This window comes from Entelurus aequoreus, linkage group LG09, assembly GCF_033978785.1.
Source record: "Entelurus aequoreus isolate RoL-2023_Sb linkage group LG09, RoL_Eaeq_v1.1, whole genome shotgun sequence".
Taxonomy (NCBI): domain Eukaryota; kingdom Metazoa; phylum Chordata; class Actinopteri; order Syngnathiformes; family Syngnathidae; genus Entelurus; species Entelurus aequoreus.
In genome coordinates, this window is record NC_084739.1 from 40,596,105 (window position 1) to 40,616,632 (window position 20,528).

General features: G+C 41.3%; 1 protein-coding gene and 2 pseudogenes across 1 annotated transcript in view; 2 read left to right on the top strand and 1 right to left on the bottom strand.

Moving 5' to 3' along the window:
• Positions 1–1,388, bottom strand: part of LOC133656982 (kinase non-catalytic C-lobe domain-containing protein 1) — a 78,179-nt gene extending 76,791 nt beyond the window's left edge. The window contains exon 1 of the mRNA XM_062057872.1: positions 1,081–1,388. The gene's annotated coding sequence lies outside the window, so the exon portion shown is untranslated. The remainder of the gene's footprint in view (positions 1–1,080) is intronic.
• Positions 1,389–4,236: 2,848 nt separating this feature from the next.
• Positions 4,237–12,497, top strand: LOC133656983 (uncharacterized protein K02A2.6-like; annotated as a pseudogene).
• Positions 12,498–12,687: 190 nt separating this feature from the next.
• On the top strand, positions 12,688–13,781 carry LOC133656984 (uncharacterized protein K02A2.6-like; annotated as a pseudogene).
• The last annotated feature ends 6,747 nt before the right edge of the window (positions 13,782–20,528 follow it).

A 20,528-nucleotide genomic window follows, 5' to 3' on the forward strand; every position in this document is an offset into this window, starting at 1 on the left:
GAGAGGTAGCGGCATCGGTAACGTTAGCTGTGGTGCGAGTGGTAATACGAAAGAAAAAAGGTGCAAATCTGGTAACAAATGAAGGAAGAATTAATTCCCAAGAAAAACAGCCGGGAGTATATCGTCTGGTGGTAATTTGGCTTCAAGTGTCGAACAGACAACTGTAATTTGTCAAGTATGCGGCAAAAGCGTTGCTACAAAAAGTAGCATTACTGCTAATATGTAGCATCATTTGAAAAGTCACCCGCTAGAGAAGGAAGAGTGTTTGAAACTCCGCATGTCAACATCTCTGTTCGGTGACACACCAACAAAATGCCGAAGCAACCATTTCCACATCAACACCGTATGAAAAAAATTGTCAACAACAGAAGGAGACAACGTCCGCAGGAACCTACCACATAGCAAAGGACATACACTATTTGATTTCCTATTATGCAGCTCATTTTTATTTGACAGTTATTGAAATATCTTGTGTGACATCATGCACAAAAGTGCACTTCATTTGTTTTAAACTATTGTAGTGGCGTTCTGTACAAAAAGTGCATATAGAATCATCATACTGCTGTGATTATATGCATCAAGTGTTCGTTCAAGGCAAAGGCAAAATATCGAGATATATATCGTGTATCGTGACAAGGCCAAAAAATATTGAGATATTAAAAAAAGGCCATATCGCCCAGCCCTACTTCTTCCTACTCCTTGATGTAAGTGAAATAATACGAACTTGTGTGATGTATTATGCTGTAAGTGTGTTCATGTTCGAAATAAACTAAAGAAAGAAAGAAAGAAAATAAAGAAATAATTATAACTCTCAGTACAGACCAGTGTAGTATTATTATACTGAAGAAGCCATTCCAAAACCTCACTATGCCCTGGATAGACATTTCCAAATTGTGAACAAATAGTATACATTATATTTGTCAAAATATTCTGGAGATGGCAGGATTTTACACAGCAACCTGCATCTTTCTTTTATGCAGAGATGCGTTGAATGTACCTGCAACTACCTGAGACTCATACCTATATCTGTAATAAAATATGATTTAAAATTAATTTAAATAGTCTACAACGACAACGTACCTCATCTTCCAGCAGTGGAGGTAGATGGTCCATTTCATAGTAAGCATCTCTCCACGAAGTCGCCATGGCAGCAACTTAGTTGAGCGGAGTGGAGGGATTATTGCCAGCGACCGCAGTCATGTCGATCCCCCAGGTAGCCGAGCCTCCGCTGTGGTCCAGCAGCCTCAGTCGATGGTGTCCACTAGGGTCCAGATTAGAACCACCGACTGAGAGGAAGGAGAACGCTCAGGACTGTTGGCTAATGTAGCTTCTCTCCTCATCTTACTGCAGTCAAGCTAGCTTCCAGTTTGGAACAGTAGAAAGACATGCAGGAAGGAACCCCCCACTTTCATTTCTGGTGTGATTTCAAAATAAAACAATGTTGATTGTTGATTAAAAAAAAAAATGAATAAAAGGCTAATTCAAAGAAAAAACGTATATGATGATAACATTTGATTTAGCTCTTTTTTTTTAACGCTGCAACAATTCGGGTGGGATTTCGAAATAAAAGCCCAATTAGCTATAGCAAAATAGGACACAATTAAATAAATAAATACACCTTAAATGTCATTTATCAATTAATTCATTTAATAAATCATGAAATAGTAAAATCAATAAATAATTAAATCGTGAAATAATTAATTAAATCCTGAAATACATTTAATTTAACATTAAATACATTAAGGACACTATGTATTTAATTCCAATTATAATTAATTAATGATGCAGTTGAGTAATTATTTAAATATGTATTTATCTATGGCACAGGGGTTAGTGCATGTGCCTCACAATGTGAAAGTCCTGGGTTCAATCCCCGGGCTAGTTTGCATGTTCTCCCCGCCACTGCGTGGGTTCCCTCTGGATACTCCGGCTTCCTCCAAAGACATGCACCTGGGGATAGGTTGATTGGCAACACTAAATTGACCCTAGTGTGTGAATGTTGTCTGTCTATCTGTGTTGGCCCTGTGATGGGGTGGCGACTTGTCCAGGGTGTACCCCGCCTTCTGCCCGAATACAGCTGAGATAGGCTCCAGCACCCCCCACAACCCCGAAATGGACAAGCCGTAAAAAATTGTGGACGTATTGATTACACTTCGTCACATTTGGCACGCCATAATTAACTGTTACCACCATCTATATATTTTCTATACTGCTTGACCTCATTAGGTTGATGGGAGAGAAAGCTGGAGCCTATTTCACCTGACCTCAGGTGACTGATCGTCAGCCAATCACAGGATAGATAAAGTTGCAATGATTAAAGTTAAACTTAAAGTGCCAATGATTGTCACACACACACTAGGTGCGGTGAAATTATCCTCTGCATTTGACCCAGCCCCACAGGGGAGCAGTGAGTAGCAGCGGTGGCCGCGCCCGGGAATTATTTGGTGATATAACCCCCAATTCCAATCCTTGATTCTGAGTGCTAAGCAGTTAAATCAATTATTCGATTAGAAACAAGCTTCGAATCATACCATGTTGGTTTAATTAATCGTTTAATTACTGTAACCAATGAAGATAGAAAAAAATCCAGAACGCATTGGAATGCAAAAGAGCCATAAATGCCATATCTAGCTTTTTATTTGTTCTTCCAACCCCCTACGCCCTTATCGTTTAACAACCAATCCTGAGACTTTGTGAGATTGGCAAACAGCCCATTCTTATCGTGCAAATAGTTAGTCCTGTAACACAACAAAAAACACAAGCAGATGAGAAATAAGCCCACCACCACAGAAAGTACAGGTAAACAAGGCAGATTTAGGAGCAGTCTCATTTTAAACACCATTTGTATACAAGATATTTAAAGGGAAACTGCACTTTTTTGGGGAATTATTCCTGTCGTTCACAATCATTATGAGAGACAAGCACACGTCTTTTTTTCTTTACAATTTTAAAGATGATGAAAAACGCTTGAAAGATGCGGCTAATGGGATTCACCGTTGTAGCCTTCAAAGCCCTCTAAAACTTCAAAACCCTCCAACAACGTTTTATATACACACTGCAAGTCTATACATAATGTAGTAACGAAGACGCTCATAACAATATGCAATATGTTCAATATTTTCCCCTATTTTGATCATTTTTATCATTTCCGGAACTGATTTCTTCCGCACATTGATTTCTATTTCCATAGCAGCGCACTTCTGACAACATGTGTTTGCCTACTTCCTACAAACACGAGTGTGTTTTCTAATCATGGCAGACTTGCTAACAAACAACAAAGATGACTATTTTTGGATAAATGAGGATTTACAACCTTATACTTTTGAAGCTAAATATACTGCTGCTTATAGAAGCCAGCAAAAAAGGAAGAGTGAGACGTTGGAGCAGGGGGAAGCCGGGAGAGTGAGGTGGAAGCGATTTTGACGCTATAAATATGGAACTTGGAGACAAGCTATGTTGACATAAATGGAGTGCTTACCTAAAATCAACCGGTAACGTCCCAGGCTAGCTGGACCAGACGAACATCTGTTCATCGAGGGAGTCACTTTAATATCGATCATGATACACGAAGAATGCCATGCGTGTTAGTACAACTACAGTACATACGCTGTCTGGCTAGCTGTGTACAAACAAAACATGAAATTTGTGTTAATACTAATCGTTCATGTTTTTCAGTCAGTACAGATTGGTGTCGTATCGCAGTGTTGTTCATTACAAACTCAAACGTGTTTCCTGTTGTCATAGAAACTAGCTTATCTCTTGCCGTAGCTAGCTTTTACAGCTTTGGCCGTAGCATGGAGCTGTGTAACAACGCTAGAAATAGAGTTTGGTTATTAAACAGGTTATGGAACGTAAATTGTTGTGTATTGAGCTGTATGTTTTGTCTGCATGGTTACACCCAGTGACCACCAGGGGGAGTGCCAGGTGGGTTCATATATGTTGGGTTGGACTTACGTTCGGTGTGTGGAAATAAAGCTGTCTAACGTCTACACCAGCTCCCGACTCGGCTCTCGTGATTACATAGATAAGGTGAAATATGAGTATGACTGTTAGTGTTACATACTAACAGTCAGTATACAATAATTGGCGACGAGCACGGATGCGCCTGCCGACGGATTAAGAGGCGGGTGGCGGCGAATCCGCGGAGTTTATTGATGGCTAGAGTTAGCTTAGCTTGGTTAGCATTATCTCCGCATAGCAGCGGGGGTACGGCTCACGTCGGGACGACCTGCGAGCATGGCGGGCATCCTGGGACAGATGGACGCCTTTGATGAGTCGACGGAGCAGTGGTCGACATACGTGGAGAGGTTTGAGCACTTCGTGGCAGCAAATGGACTGAATGAGGGGAGGAAGCTGCCGGTGTTTTTCAGCGTGATGGGACCGGCGATGTACGGTCTACTGCGCAGCCTCATCGCCCCAGAGAAGCCGGGCACGAAAACGTATGATGAGGTAGTGACATTGTTGCAAGCACATTTCTCCCCAAAGCCCATAGTGATAGCGGAGAGATATAGATTTCATAAGAGAGATCAGGGGGAGGGGAAAACTATTACACAGTATGTAACGGATCTAAAAAAATTATCAGAGCACTGTGAATTTGGAGCTTACCTGCAGGATGCACTAAGAGACAGGTTAGTGTGTGGGTTGAACAGTGAGTCGATTAAAAAGAGGCTGTTAACAGAGAAGGATTTAACATACCAAAGAGCAGTTGAACTAGCAGTTTCAATAGAAACAGTGGCACGAGAATCTCAACAGCTTAGTAGCTCACAGAAGGTGAACGCTGTCTCTCTCTCATTGCCACCGGGCCGTAAATGCACTCGTGGTAGAGTAAATCACAAAATGGAGGAATGTTTCTACAAGGACCAGTCCTGCCACAATTGTATGTGCAGGGAGGATAAAGGGGGACCGAAAACAACACATTTTTTGGGGGTTAGAAAGGGACAGAAAACGAAAGTGCGTGACTGCTCGCCGTCTGTTCGCTGTTGCGAAAAAGGCTAAGTATCGCTCTATCTCTAGCTGCTAAGCTAGGGCGGAGAAAGACAGCGCCGGTCAGAAGGTAAGTAGGAAGCTACTCCCGCAGACCGCGACCACTTCCCTGAGGACAGCAGGAACTTCACTCGGTGACAGAAAACACTGTGATTAATGGCTTCCTGCGCGTCTTGCACCATACTCACGGAGAGGTTGGCTCTGCTAGAGGGCCGTGTCCGCCAGTTAGAGCAGAGTAATGTCGTAACTTTAGATGTTGCGGACACATCTGCTAGCGTTAGCTGTAGCGAGCTAACTAGCCCAGCTTGTAGCAGTCCTAAGCGGCCTACAAGCTACGGTGTACCGGTTGAGACGCATAATAGATTTAGCTCTTTAGCTAGTCCTACACCCCAGTCTACCGGGCACCACACCTTAGTCATAGGGGACTCCATCACCCGAAACATAAAGCTTAGCAAACCAGCCACAGTAAAGTGTATCCCCGGGGCCAGAGCACCTGACATTGAAGCTAATCTTAGGGAGCTAACTCACAACAGGCCTAGTAAACACGTACGACAGGCTAATCGCACCACTAATTATGCGAATATAGTTGTACACGTTGGCTCCAATGACACTAGAATGAGACAGTCAGAGATTACAAAGAGAAACATAGCCAGGACTTGTGATCTCGCCAGAAAGATGTCCAGGCATCGAGTAATTGTCTCTGGCCCCCTGCCTGCGAGAGGCAATGATGAGAGATATAGCAGATTAGTCTCGCTTAACAAGTGGCTATCTAGGTACTGTAGGCAACAGGGAATAACGTTTATTGATAACTGGCCCTCTTTCTGGGGCAAACCAGGCTTGCTGATGAGAGACGGCCTTCACCGTAACCAGGAAGGCGCCATCATCCTGTCTAGAAACATAGACTACTATTTAAGTCTCACTTGACTGACTACACTAGAGCAAGCCCGGTCACAGTTACACAATTACAATGTCTGTTAGTCCGGGTGAGGAGTCAGTTAAGCTAGAACTAGCCAGCGCCAGGTTGGATAATCCATGTACGCATAGCAATTCTCTTAGAATAATACACAATTCACATAATGTTTTTTCTGTTGTGTCAGTGTCAGAGGTGGACATGCATTCTACTGAGGTGGCAAATTATGATATGTCCAGTCTATTGCAGCACCAAGCAAACAATCGGAAAATTCCCGTCATATCAATTCCTAGATATGGTCGAAACTATTTAAAGTGCACTACGCATAATAAACGCAACATTGTTAATATTGCCACTACGGATAATCTTAACAAAAACTCGTCAAAACAGCCCAATACCTATAATATGGGCTTTTTAAACATAAGATCATTGTCTCCCAAGGCGTTATTAGTTAATGAGGTCATTAGAGACAACAATCTTAACGTCATTGGTCTTAGCGAAACCTGGCTCAAACCAGACAAATTTTTTGCGCTCAATGAGGCATCTCCTCCTAACTATACGAATGCACATGTTGCCCGTCCTCTTAAAAGGGGAGGGGGTGTCGCACTAATATACAATGAAAATTTCAACCTTACCACTAACCTAAATAATAAATATAAATCGTTTGAGGTGCTTACTATGAGGTCTGTCACACCGCTACCTCTCGACCTGGCTGGTATCTATCGCCCCCCTGGGCCCTATTCGGACTTTATCAGTGAATTCTCAGAGTTCGTTGCTGATCTAGTGACGCACGCCGACAATATAATCATAATGGGGGACTTTAATATCCATATGAATACCCCATCGGACCCTCAGTGCGTGGCGCTCCAAACCATAATTGATAGCTGTGGTCTTACACAAATAATACATGAACCCATGCATCGCAACGGTAATACAATAGATCTAGTGCTTGTCAGGGGTGTCACCACCTCCAAAGTTATGATACTTCCATATACTAAAGTAATGTCCGATCATTACCTTATAAAATTTGAAGTTTTGACTCATTGTCAACAAGCTAATAATAATAATAACTGCTATAGCGGCCGCAACATTAATGCTGCCACAACGATGACTCTTCCTGACCTACTGCCTTCGGTAATGGCACCATTCCCAAATTATGTCGGCTCTATTGATAACCTCACTAACAACTTTGACGATGCCTTGCGCGAAATTATTGATAGTATAGCACCGCTAAAGCAAAAAAGGGCCCCTAAAAGGCGCACCCCATGGTTTACAGAAGAAATTAGAGCTCATAAATTATCATGTAGAAAACTGGAACGCAAATGGCGCGCGACTAAACTTGAGGTTTTCCACCAAGCATGGAGTGATAGTTTAATAACTTACAAACGCATGCTTACCTTAGCTAAAGCTAAATACTACTCAAATCTCATCCGCCTCAACAAAAACGATCCTAAATTTCTGTTTAGTACAGTAGCATTGCTAACCCAACAAGGGACTCCTCCCAGTAGCTCCACCCACTCGGCAGATGATTTTATGAATTTCTTTAATAAGAAAATTGAACTCATTAGAAAGGAGGTTAAGACAACGCATCCCAGCTACAACTGGGTTCTATTAACACAAATACGACTGTATATACGACGGACACTGCCCTCCAAAATAGTCTCTCTATTTTTGATGAAATAACATTAGAGGAATTATTACAGCGTGTAAGTGGGATAAAACAAACAACATGTTTACTTGACCCACTTCCTGGGAAACTTATCAAGGAACTGTTTGTATTATTAGGTCCATCAGTGTTAAATATTATAAACTTATCACTTTCCTCCGGCACTGTTCCCCTAGCATTCAAAAAAGCGGTTATTCATCCTCTGCTCAAAAGACCTAACCTCGATCCTGAACTCATGGTAAACTACCGACCGGTCTCCCACCTTCCGTTTATTTCCAAAATTCTTGAAAAAATTGTTGCACAGCAGCTAAATGAACACTTAGTGACTAACAATCTCTGTGAACCTTTTCAATCCGGTTTCAGGGCAAATCACTCTACGGAGACAGCGCTCGCAAAAATGACTAATGATCTATTGCTAACGATGGATTCTGATGCGTCATCTATGTTGCTGCTTCTTGATCTTAGCGCCGCTTTCGATACCGTCAATCATAATATTTTATTAGAGCGTATCAAAACACGTATTGGTATGTCAGACTTAGCCTTGTCTTGGTTTAACTCTTATCTTACTGACAGGATGCAGTGCGTCTCCCATAACAATGTGACCTCGGACTATGTCAAGGTAACGTGCGGAGTTCCCCAGGGTTCGGTTCTTGGCCCTGCACTCTTTAGTATTTACATGCTGCCGCTGGGTGACATCATACGCAAGTACGGTGTTAGCTTTCACTGTTATGCTGATGACACTCAACTCTACATGCCCCTAAAGCTGACCAACACGCCGGATTGTAGTCAGCTGGAGGCGTGTCTTAATGAAATTAAACAATGGATGTCCGCTAACTTTTTGCAACTCAACGCTAAGAAAACGGAAATGCTGATTATCGGTCCTGCTAGACACCAACATCTATTTAATAATACCACCTTAACATTTGACAACCAAACAATTACACAAGGCGACTCGGTAAAGAATCTGGGTATTATCTTCGACCCAACTCTCTCGTTTGAGTCACACATTAAGAGTGTTACTAAAACGGCCTTCTTTCATCTCCGTAATATCGCTAAAATTCGTTCCATCTTGTCCACTAGCGACGCTGAGATCATTATTCATGCGTTCGTTACGTCTCGTGTCTAGCATTAAAAGATTACAGTTGGTACAAAATGCGGCTGCAAGGCTTTTGACAAAAACAAGAAAGTTTGATCATATTACGCCTATACTGGCTCACCTGCACTGGCTTCCTGTGCACTTAAGATGCGACTTCAAGGTTTTACTACTTACGTATAAAATACTACACGGTTTAGCTCCAGCCTATCTCGCCGATTGTATTGTACCATATGTCCCGACAAGAAATCTGCGTTCAAAGAACTCCGGCTTATTAGTGATTCCCAGAGCCAAAAAAAAGTCTGCGGGCTATAGAGCGTTTTCTATTCGGGCTCCAGTACTCTGGAATGCCCTCCCGGTAACAGTTAGAGATGCTACCTCAGTAGAAGCATTTAAGTCCCATCTTAAAACTCATTTGTATAATCTAGCCTTTAAATAGACCCCCCTTTTTTAGACCAGTTGATCTGCCATTTCTTTTCTTCTCTCCTCTTCTCCCCTGTCCCTTGCGAGGGGGAGTTGCATAGGTCCGGTGGCCATGGATGAAGTGCTGGCTGTCCAGAGTCGGGACCCCGGGTGGACCACTAGCCTGTGCATCGGTTGGGGACATCTCTGCGCTGCTGACCCGTCTCCGCTCGGGATGGTTTCCTGTTGGCCCCGCTGTGGACTGGACTCCCGCTGATGTGTTGGATCCACTGTGGACTGGACTTTCACAATGTTATGTCAGACCCACTCGACATCCATTGCTTTCGGTCTCCCCTAGAGGGGGGGAGGGGGGGGGGGGGGGGGTTACCCACATATGCGGTCCTCTCCAAGGTTTCTCATAGTCATTCACCGACGTCCCACTGGGGTGAGTTTTTCTTTGCCCGTATGTGGGCTCTGTACCGAGGATGTCATTGTGGCTTGTACAGCCCTTTGAGAAAATTGTGATTTAGGGCTATATAAATAAACATTGATTGATTGATTGATTGAAAGGAAAATTCAAAAAGAGGGCCGATCAGGTAGAGGCGGAGACTAAGCCCAGCGACCCAGAGACAACAGATTCAGATGGGGTGGGAGGCTTACATGTAGTGGAGGTAGAAAAAAAGCGTTAAACATGATAGCGCTGCGTCAGCGATTATCTGGGTTAGACCCAAAGTGGAGGGACAAACTATAGAAATGGAGTTAGACACAGGTGCGGCAGTGTCGATCATTTCAGAAAAACTATACAATGCTAAATTTAGCCAGTTACACCTCCGTACCACCAACCTACTGTTGAGATCGTATACAGGGCAGGTTATGACACCCTTGGGGGTAATAAAAGTAGACGTGCGTCTCAACAAACAACGGGCACGTCTCCCCCTGTATGTGGTTAAGGGTGACGCTCTCTCTCTTTTTGGACGAGAATGGTTGCGAAAAGTAAAGTTAGATTGGACAATGATTAAAACTGTTTGAGCTACACATCCCATACAGGAAGACCGCACAATGGCGACAGTACTAGACAGCCATGCCAGGGTGTTCCAAGAAGGTCTAGGTACACTAAAGGGCTTTGAGGTGGCGTTAACCCTCAAGCCGGTGCATCAACCGCAGTTCTTCCAAGCACGGTCGGTGCCGTATGCACTTCGGCCGAAGGTGGAGGAGGTATTAGAGCGTTTGGAACAGGGCGGCGTACTGTCTCCAGTACAGTTTAGTGAATGGGCTACTCCAATTGTACCCATTGTAAAAAAAAATGGGAAAGTACGTATATGCGGAGATTTTAAAGTGACCTTGAATCCCGCGCTTTGTGCTGAACACTACCCCATTCCGAGGATGGAAGATCTTTTCGCATCACTAGCAGGGGGGCAGCGTTTCAGCAAATTAGATCTGGCGAACGCATATTTACAGGTACCGGTTCAGGAAAGCTCCCGTAAATATCTGACCATTACCACGCAGAAGGGAATGTTTTGCTATAACCGTCTTCCCTTCGGGATCACCTCTGCGCCGTCAATCTTTCAGCGAGTCATGGACCAAGTGTTGCAGTGCCTCCCCAACGTCCATTGTTTCCTGGACGACATTTTGGTGACTGGGGAGAACGATGCAGATCACCTAAAAAACTTAGATGCAGTGTTGGGCCGATTGGGAAAATTCGGTTTGCGAGTACAGAAGGAGAAATGTGAATTCTCCAAGAGTTCATTAGAATATTTGGGGCATGTCATTGATAAAAAAGGGCTACATAAGTCCCCAGAGAATCTTAAGGCCATAGCGGAGGCCCCAGCCCCCATTAATGTGAGTCAGCTCTGTTTTTTTTTGGGCCTGATAAACTATTATGGGCGTTTTGTTAAAAACATGGCAACCATGCTCAGCCCGTTACATGAGCTGTTGCTCACCGGAGTGGCATGGAAGTGGTCACCAGAGTGTGAGAAAGCCTTTAAGGCAGCAAAAGACCATTTGCAATCAGAACAGGTGCTAACGCATTATGAGCCCAGGTTGCCCCTGCGGATAGCGTGTGACGCGTCGCCGTATGGGGTGGGCGCGGTACTTTCGCACGTGATGCCCGGTGGTGAGGAGAGACCCATAGCCTTTGCCTATAGGACACTGAGCAAGGCAGAGGAAAATTATGCTCAGATTGAAAGGGAGGCGCTGGGAATTATTTTTGGGGTACGTAAATTCCACGCCTATTTGTACGGCTGCCATTTTACACTACTCACAGATCACAGACCGCTGACAAGTATGTTGAGTCCCAGTAAGGCGACGCCACCTATGGCAGCCGCACGACTACAGCGGTGGGCGTTAGTGTTAGCGGCACACAACTACACAATCCAATACAGGAAAGCAGCAGATCATGGGAATGCAGATGGTCTCTCACGGTTGCCACTGCAGGTAGCGCATGGGGAAAAGCCAGACGCAGTAGATAGGGTGACAGTACATCACCTTGAGACACTCCCAGTGGACAGTGAAGATATTAGGAAGGGAACTAAGTATGACCCAGTGCTCTCTAGGGTAGTAGATATGGTAGTGTCAGGCCAGTTTGTTGGAACAGATGGGCAGAATGACGCGTTGGCACCCTTCTACATGCGACGAGATGAACTGACGGTGATCCAGGGGTGTTTGCTATGGGGCAGTAGAGTGGTGGTGCCTCCAGCGTTGAGACCGCAACTTCTGAAGGAACTACATGCCGGGCACCCGGGCATGGTCAAGATGAAGGCCATCGCACGGAGCCATGTCTGGTGGCCGGGTTAGACGCCCAGATTGAACAGCAGGCCAGGACATGCTCTACGTGTCAACGGAACCAAAAGAACCCGGCGCTCTCCCCACTGCACACCTGGCCGTGGCCGGGATCTCCATGGCAACGGATCCATGTGGACTTTGCGGGGCCGTTCGAAGGACACATGTTCTTGGTGGTGGTAGATGCGTAGTCTAAGTGGCCGGAAGTACAGGTGATGAAAACGACGACGACGGAGAAGACTGTACAGGCCCTGAGGAGTATGTTTGCCCGCAACGGAGTACCAGAGACACTGGTTAGTGACAATGGGCCACAATTCACAGCGGCAGAGTTCGGGGCATTTCTCCGGGCAAACGGAGTGAAGTACAAAAGGTCAGCGCCGTTTCACCCCGCCACGAACGGTCAAGCAGAGCGTTTTGTGCAGACGTTGAAGCGTTCGTTGAAGCGTTCATTGAAAGCGTCTAGGGGAACATTTACGCTGCAACATCGAGTGGAGGCATTTTTACTCAGCTACAGGAATGCGCCTCACATGACGACGAGTGAGTCTCCGGCTATGCTCTTCCTGCGCCGTCGGCTCCGCTCTCGCTTGGACCTTGTGAAGCCGAACGTGTCGGCTACGGTGGAGCTGGCGCAGGAGGGCCAACGAGAACGACCCAGTGCTCTCTAGGGTAGTAGATATGGTAGTGTCAGGCCAGTTTGTTGGAACAGATGGGCAGAATAACGCGTTGGCACCCTTCTACATGCGACGAGATGAACTGACGGTGATCCAGGGGTGTTTGCTATGGGGCAGTAGAGTGGTGGTGCCTCCAGCGTTGAGACCGCAACTTCTGAAGGAACTACATGCCGGGCACCCGGGCATGGTCAAGATGAAGGCCATCGCACGGAGCCATGTCTGGTGGCCGGGTTAGACGCCCAGATTGAACAGCAGGCCAGGACATGCTCTACGTGTCAACGGAACCAAAAGAACCCGGCGCTCTCCCCACTGCACACCTGGCCGTGGCCGGGATCTCCATGGCAACGGATCCATGTGGACTTTGCGGGGCCGTTCGAAGGACACATGTTCTTGGTGGTGGTAGATGCGTAGTATAAGTGGCCGGAAGTACAGGTGATGAAAACGACGACGACGGAGAAGACTGTACAGGCCCTGAGGAGTATGTTTGCCCGCAACGGAGTACCAGAGACACTGGTTAGTGACAATGGGCCACAATTCACAGCGGCAGAGTTCGGGGCATTTCTCCGGGCAAACGGAGTGAAGTACAAAAGGTCAGCGCCGTTTCACCCCGCCACGAACGGTCAAGCAGAGCGTTTTTTGCAGACGTTGAAGCGTTCATTGAAAGCGTCTAGGGGAACATTTACGCTGCAACATCGAGTGGAGGCATTTTTACTCAGCTACAGGAATGCGCCTCACATGACGACGAGTGAGTCTCCGGCTATGCTCTTCCTGCGCCGTCGGCTCCGCTCTCGCTTGGACCTTGTGAAGCCGAACGTGTCGGCTACGGTGGAGCTGGCGCAGGAGGGCCAACAAGAATGCAGAGATCTGGTGGCTAAGGACAGACGGTTTGCAGTGGGGGAGGCCGTGCTGGTGCGTGATTATCGACGGGGGGAGGAGAAGTGGATGCCTGGACTAGTGGCATCACAAGAGGGACCGGTATCCTACTCCGTGGATGTGGGGGCAGGTGCTCTCTGGAGACGTCACACAGAGCAGATGAGAGCCGGTGACCGTGCGCTTTTGGTTCCCACTGGTCCAGAGCAACCAGCTGTGCCGAGTGAACTGACAATTGGGGCCCAGCCGGTTGCTCCCCCCCCTTCTCCGGCAAGAGGGGATGCTCTGGGAACCGGGACAGTCGCCCCCGAGCCAGGAGGGTCACCCAGATGGACAGCGGATGTTGGCGCGCCAGGCCGGAGGTATCCACTCCGGGTTACCAGAGCTCCAGACCGCCTTAATATCTGAACTGGGGGGCGTGGGTTGTTAGAGAGTCATGTCACGTTTTGGGGCAGAATAATCCCCGTTGACTGACTCCGAGGTGCGGGGGTAGTCTACCCCCCGGCCTCAGTAAGCATGTATGTGTTTAAGTTTGAGTTCACTATTTACAATAGCCCCCTAAGTGGGTATTTCAATGTATTTTATGGTTACACCGCCGATTCGCACAAAGCATCATTTTGCACATAACACACGTTCTAAGTGCTTATGGCCTAGTCTGTTTTTATAGGCTGGGGTTAATAGGGGTGGTTTTAGGTGGGTGTGAATCTGAATAAGTGGGGAGGGATGTTGTGTATTGAGCTGTATGTTTTGTCTGCATGGTTACACCCAGTGACCACCAGGGGGAGTGCCAGGTGGGTTCATATATGTTGGGTTGGACTTCCGTTCGGTGTGTGGAAATAAAGCTGTCTAACGTCTACACCAGCTCCCGACTCGGCTCTCGTGATTACATAGATAAGGTGAAATATGAGTATGACTGTTAGTGTTACATACTAACAGTCAGTATACAATATAAATGAAGTATTATTAACGGTGTTTGAATGCAAATTTAAAGTGATTTAGAGGTAGAATTGATTGCTCCCATTAGCTGCTTTGCTAGCCACCTAGTACGAGTCGATTTTGATTTTAGAAAGCGAAAAAAAAAAAACGAGTCTTCTTGTTTCTCATGATTGTGAACGATTGGTAAAATTACATTTCCCCTTTAAGTAGGAGGTCTCGGGCCCATTTTTCGTTAATGTGGGTGTCCTCGGCCTGTAAAAGATTGAAGACCCCTGATCAAGAGTCTCAACTAAATCTACAATAAAGTGCATGTTTTTGGAATGTGGGGGGAAGCAGGAGTTCAAACTGAAAACTGCGCACGTGGATGAACAAGAAGATGCAAACATGACACAGAGGTATTTTTAGTGGAGATTCAAACCCAAAGTTTCCAAATTGTGGCCCGGGGCTATTTGTGGCCCAACAATTTCTTTTTATGGCCCTTAAAAAAGTTTTAAAGTAAATTAATAAATAGGAAAAAAACAGCAACCATTGGGAAAAAAGCATTTAGTGCAATTGTTGGGAGAAATACAATCCTAATAAAAAATTAAGTTGGTTTGGTTGTGAAAATATCACAAGAATAAAATTAGCATTATGAGATTTTCTTTTTCACTTTCAGCTTTTCTTTGTCAAGGGTTGCCACAGCGAGTTAATCACATGACTTAGGTTTTACGCCAGATGTCCTTCCTGACACAACTAATGGGTCTAGGTGGCATGGTTTTGCAGTGGTCGTTTCCCCAAGATTCAAAAGGACGTCAGGAAGCAGTGTGCAGGTAAAAGATGATTTATTTACAATGACCAAGTCAAAAATACGGAAAGGAAAATGTGCCGATGGCAAAGGAAGCTACAACAAAGCTTAACAAAGAGACAAGGCAACAAGAACCTTGTAAATATAAACTTACATGAAAAAAACAAAAAAACAAACGTAAGCGTCACGTGAAGCCAACACAACTGCCAGACAGAGTGCGGCGCAAGGCAGGAATAAATAGCTCTGATTAGTAACCGGGAGCAGGTGAGCATCCCGACCACTAATCAGAGGCAGGTGCAGAAAATCAGCACCATACTTGCCAACCCTCCCGGATTTTCCGGGAGACTCCCGAAATTCAGCGCCTCTCCCGAAAACTTCCCGGGACAAATTTTCTCCCGAAAATCTCCGGAAATTCAGGCGGAGCTGGAGGCCACGCCCCCTCCAGCTCCATGCGGACCTGAGTGAGGACAGCCTGTTTTCACGTCCGCTTTCCCACAATATAAACAGCGTGCCTGCCCAATCACGTTATAACTGTAGAATGATGGAGGGCGAGTTCTTGGTTTCTTATGTGGGTTTATTGTTAGGCAGTTTCATTAACGTCTTCCCAGCGCGGTAACAACACACAACAACAGCAGTCACGTTTTCGTCTACCGTAAAGCAGTTCGTCTGCCGTAAACAGCAATGTTGTGACACTCTTAAACAGGACAATACTGCCATCTACTGCACATGCATATGTGACAATAACATCTACGGCTTTTAGAGAGTGCAGTGCACAACTGCGCACACAACAAAGAGACGAAGCAGAAGAACGAGGAAGATACAGCCGTGGCGACGCCGCCGACGAGTAAGATGAAGAAATACGCTTGTAAGTTCCAAGCCGCAGCTGCGATTGGACCTGGATAGCCTCCGGGAAGAAGTAGTGGAGTACCAAGTGCTTGGTAGTGAAGATCTTCCTCAGGAAGCAAAGATTGACCGGTTTTGGGCCATGCTAGGGAGAGATGGAAGATTCCAGACTCTAGTGCATTTGATGAAAGCACTTTTGTGCATGCCACACAGCAATGCATCATCAGAGAGGGTGTTCAGCATGGTTAGAAAAATAGTGACAGAGAATAGAACAAGGATGGACAATTCAACCCTTAACTCAACAATGAGTAGATGAGTGTTATGTGTGTGTATATTTGTAAATGAATGAACACTGAAATTCAAGTATTTATTTTATTTTTATATATATATATATATATATATATATATATATATATATATATATATATATATATATATATATATATATATATATATATATATATATATATATATATATATATATATATATATATATATATATATATATATATGAAATACTTGACTTGGTGAATTCTAGCTGTAAATATACTCCACCCCCGACCACGCCCCCCACACCCTCCACCTCCCAAAATCGGAGGTCTCAAGGTTGGCAAGTATGATCAGCACCTATGGTAACTATGAAAACAAACAAGGGTGCTGAAACAGAAATAAAGAACAAAGGATATACCAAACTAAACATAACATGACCCGGGCAACGGTTCATGACAGCCATCTTCCATTAAAGGCAGAGGCCTGACCATCCATATTCATAATTTTACAAAAATACACTCCCAATATTAAAAAAAATGTATGTTAAAATATTTTTTAATACGAAAAATCCACAGCAAAAATTGGAAACATTTGAAAAAAAAAAAGGGAATTATAGGGAGAAAAGTTTATATTACTAATATGCAGGGGCGTCACTAGCTTCTAAGGACAGGTGGGGCTTAGCCCCCAGGAGATGCACAGGATGCGAGCGAACGTAGCGCACGAGCACAACACTTCACAAACGGCTAACAAAGACTTATAAATAATTAATTGTTATTATTATTTCAGTCGGTTTATTTTCAATCTGTGTTCAGTACAACAACAAACATGGGTTTGCACAGTGATATTTTGTTTACAGCATCAACAAGAAACAATTACTTGCATGATCCTTCAAGATACACTGAAACACAATGAAAGTCATGGCATTAGCCTCTATGTTATTAATTCACAACATAGAGGCTAATGCCACGACTTTTGCTCACAATACAATAATTGTTTGTTCCCAAATATTTTGATTTTGCACAGATTACATTTTGGGCACATATGTGACTAAAATGGTTGTAAATTAAAGCCCTGGAAATATTACTTAATTACTTGAATTAAAGTAATATCTGGATCGGGATAATTTGGCTTATATATATATATATATATATATATATATATATATATATATATATATATATACATATATATGTATATATATATATATATATATATATATATATATATATATATATATATATATATATATATATATATATATATATATATATATATATATATATATATATATATATATATATATATATATATATATATATATATATATATTATGGCAAGCCGTTAAGGAAATTAAATATATATGGAAGTCTGAATAGAAATGAGAAAGGTTTATATATACTGTAAATAAGAAAGACTCAGAGTCGGTCTGCTGATCTGAAAAAGAGCCAAAGCTGTCAAAGAGCTGAAGGACCATCTTCAAAGTGCAATGCTGAAACAAATAATGCAATTTCCAGGGCTTGAGATTAACGTCGTCCCGTCGTCCCGTCTTCCCGTCGTCCCGGGGACGGTAAAAAAAATGCACAGGACGAAATTAAATGCTCCCCAGGACAATGGCTTTTAACCATTTTTTTTCTTTTTCTTTTTATGTATTTATTCATTTTACATTTTATATTAAATGTCTTGGTTTTTCCTCCCTCTGAAAATCCTATGAAATGTTTAACAAGCCATCCTATAATAATACAACAGCTATTAATGTAACAATACAATAAAACAAATATATTTAATGATGTTTTTTTCATTATTTTAACAATACACTAATGAATATTACTTTATATAGATTCTACAAGAAACACAAAACTTAAAAACTAAATTATTTACAATTGCAGATAAACGGTTTCGTGCAGCTTCACTCACTGTAAAGGAAGACAGAAGTCCACGCAGGAGAAAAATGACTACAAAGATGGTGTCTGGGTTTTTCTTGTATATATATATATATATATATATATATATATATATATATATATATATATATATATATATATATATATATATATATATATATATATATATATATATATATATATATATATATATATATACATATATATATATATATAAATATATATATATATATATATATATATATATATATATATATATATATATATACATATATATATATATATATATATATATATATATATATATATATATATATATATATATACATATATATATATATATATATATATATTAAGTCGTTCATACATATATATATATATATATATATATATATATATTATATATATATATATATATATATATATATATATATATATATATATATATATATATATATAAAAGTATATATGTATATATATATATATATATATATATATATATATATATATATATATATATATATATATATATACACTACCGTTCAAAAGTTTGGGGTCACCCAAACAATTTTGTGGAATAGCCTTCATTTCTAAGAACAAGAATAAACTGTCGAGTTTCAGATGAAAGTTCTCTTTTTCTGGCCATTTTGAGCATTCAATTGACCCCACAAATGTGATGCTCCAGAAACTCAATCTGCTCAAAGGAAGGTCAGTTGTGTAGCCTCTGTAACGAGCTAAACTGTTTTCAGATGTGTGAACATGATTGCACAAGGGTTTTCTAATCATCAATTAGCCTTCTGAGCCAATGAGCAAACACATTGTACCATTAGAACACTGGAGTGATAGTTGCTGGAAATGGGCCTCTATATACCTTAGTAAATATTGCACCAAAAACCAGACATTTGCAGCTAGAATAGTCATTTACTAAATTAGCAATGTAAAGAGTGTATTTCTTTAAAGTTAAGACTAGTTTAAAGTTATCTTCATTGAAAAGTACATTGCTTTTCCTTCAAAAATAAGGACATTTCAATGTGACCCCAAACTTTTGAACGGTAGTGTATATATATATATATATATATATATATATATATATATATATATATATATACATACATATATATATATATATATATATATATATATATATATATATATATATTTATATATATATATATATATATATATATATATATATATATATATATATATATATATGTATATATATATATATATATATATATATATATATATATATATATATATATATATATATATATATATATATATATATATATATATATATATATATATATATATATATATATATATATATATATATATGAAAGACCTAAAGGTATACTAGAGGATGTTGTGGATCATGTTGACTATTGGTCCTCCTAATTGTCAATCATTCTGGTGATGTTACGTAAGGACATATGCATATATATATATATATATATATATATATATATATATATATATATATATATATATATATATATATATATATATATATATATATCAAATAAAACAAATGGCTTATCGTTAAGCCATTTTTTATTTATTTATTTATTATAACGCCAAAATAGGCCTAACAACGCCAATGGTTGTAATTATGTAGCAGTTTGAGATTTGGAATCAAATGTAAAGTAGATTACAAATACAATCTATTATATAAATAAAAAAATAAAAAAAAATATATATATATATGTATATATATATATATATATATATGTATATATATATATATATATATATATATATATATATATATATATATATATATATATATATATATATATACATACATATATATATATATATATATATATATATATATATATATATATATATATATATATATATATATATATATATATATATATATATATATATATATATATATATATGTCCTTACGTAACATCACCAGAATGATTGACAATTAGGAGGACCAATAGTCAACATGATCCACCCAGAAATAAATAAAACAAATGGCTTATCGATAAGCCGATTAAAAAACAATTTGTTTTAATATTTATTTATATGTCTCATTATTCTCCTACTCACCTTTCCAGTAGAGTCCTCTCCCCTCTCACTTTCTGTGCTCCTCTGCCCTGACTCCTACAGGTCAATAGGGGTTGTGGAGTGATTATTATTATTATCTACTGATGGTAGTCATACGTGAATGAACTCAGCTCCTGTTCTCCTCCATATGTAAAGTGAGACACCCAGCTGATGCTCCAGAAGGAAGTAACCCCAAAGATAGCAAATGGTAAAAAAAGAGTGCACATTTAACTATAAATAACCGGGACCTTCATGATGCATTTCAGACTAACTAGCTAACTAAGTAGCAGCATTGTTTTAGAGCGGGAATGTAACTTTTTGTCAAACACAGACCTGGTGTAAAGTGGAGCTAATAC